The 1723-nt window shown below is 42.4% G+C and overlaps 1 pseudogene; it reads right to left on the reverse strand.

The window, feature by feature from the left end:
• Positions 1-613: 613 nt before the first annotated feature.
• LOC123850281 (ras-related C3 botulinum toxin substrate 1-like) lies at positions 614-1315 on the reverse strand (annotated as a pseudogene).
• Between the last annotated feature and the right edge of the window lie 408 nt (positions 1316-1723).

Below are 1723 nucleotides of genomic sequence, written 5' to 3' on the forward strand. Positions count from 1 at the left end.
GTGCAAATTAACCTCCAGATTTTGTCAAAATACTGTCTTCATTCTTTGATCATTACAGGTGCTGCACACATCCCACCCCAGTCAGCCCACAGCTAGAGCAGATACTTCATTAGAAGGACAGGGGAGTAAGAGGTCTATTCAAAATCTCAGCAAAAGTGAATATGCAGTTTTGTTGTTGTTGTGGTTGTTGCTGTGTTGGTTTTTTTTTTTAAGTCTCACTACAAAATCAAATAAAAAAGATTGATTCAAAGAGTTGAGTCATTACACTCATTCCATTTTGACATACAGTACAGTGTTAGGGAATGGACAAGGGTTGATAAATTATGCAGGGTTAGATGGCAACATTTCATAAAGGAGACTGTGCTGCTCTTGTATCCGAAACTAGTTAAGAAGTATCTGCATTGCCAAACTTGGGAAGCAGCAGTCTCTTCTTAAAGACAAAGGTCTTTAATGGTTTAGTGCTTAGTGTTCTCAGTACAACAATGCAACGTTGTTATTAAGGTAATTTGGCAACTCTTAATCTGAGCAACAATAGGGGCTTTAGAAAAATAAGGCTTTAAGAAAGCTTGCCATTTTAGGACAAAATTTTAATTTAATGTGAAAGTTTGAAGTCTTACACTTTAAACAAATAAAACTTAAATATTACTGACTGGTTCAAAATGGTTTTATGAAAAAAATAATCTGTAACAAAAACTTGGCACTGAGTGTAGGGCTTCACCATTTTTGAGCAAAGTCTACAAAGATTCTGAGGAGGACAGACCAGTAGGCATTTTCTCTTCCTCGTCTTGACTGGAGGAGGGCACAGAACCACTGGGAGAGCTACATCAAACACTGTCGAGGCCTTACTGAGTGGGGAGCACTGCAAGTATTTTGTAGCATCGATCTCCTTAACCATGGCCAAAGCCTGTGGGTAGGTGGTGGGAGTCAGCCTCTTCTCCTTCCGTTTCTCAATCGTGTCTCTGTGGTCTATGAGATCAAGTTTAGTCTGAACCAGGATGACAGGGGTGTTGGAAAAGTGGTGTCACACTTTAGGGTACTGCTTTGCTCAAACATTTTCAAATGATACAGGACACATAAAAGAAAAGCAAATTAAGAATACATCCATATGCAGATAGGATAAGGGACAAAATCTGTCATAATCTTCTTGTCCAGCTGTAGCTTGTAAACCCGGATTCACTGGTTTTTCATCTACCATAACATTGGCAGAATAGCTGTCAAAGAGAGTGGGGATATATTCCCTAGGAAATGCACTGGCTATGTAACTAATGAGTAGGCAAGTTTTACCTACAGCTCCGTCTCCCACCACCACATACATGATGATGGCTTACATCGGGCCCATCGCTGGGCCACAGGGGTGGCAGGATGCTGAGGCGAGAAGCTGCAGGCTCAGGGTATAGCAGGCAGGCAGAGGGGCACCAGGTGGGGGCAGTGGACTTCGAGACGCCAGGTTCTGGGGCTGCTGCCTCCGCCACCTCACCCTCCAGCCCACAGGAAGCCAGAGCCCAGTAGTGGCTCCGACCCAAAGCTGGGGACAGCTGCAGAGAAACAGGAGTGTTGTTGTTGTTAATCTAAAGGCTTAAGTTAGTCTTTAACCACTGACTGACTTGACTGTTATTTATAACACACCCCTTATGTACTAAAGAATGTTCTAGATTCTGGGATTCTCGCTATTGAATATAGCAGACTAATATCCTTATCATTATGGAGGTTACAGTACATTAAG

This window comes from Mirounga angustirostris, unplaced genomic scaffold (assembly GCF_029215605.1).
Source record: "Mirounga angustirostris isolate CCGP_5_RB_7025 unplaced genomic scaffold, mMirAng1.0.hap1 SCAF_15, whole genome shotgun sequence".
Lineage (NCBI taxonomy): Eukaryota > Metazoa > Chordata > Mammalia > Carnivora > Phocidae > Mirounga > Mirounga angustirostris.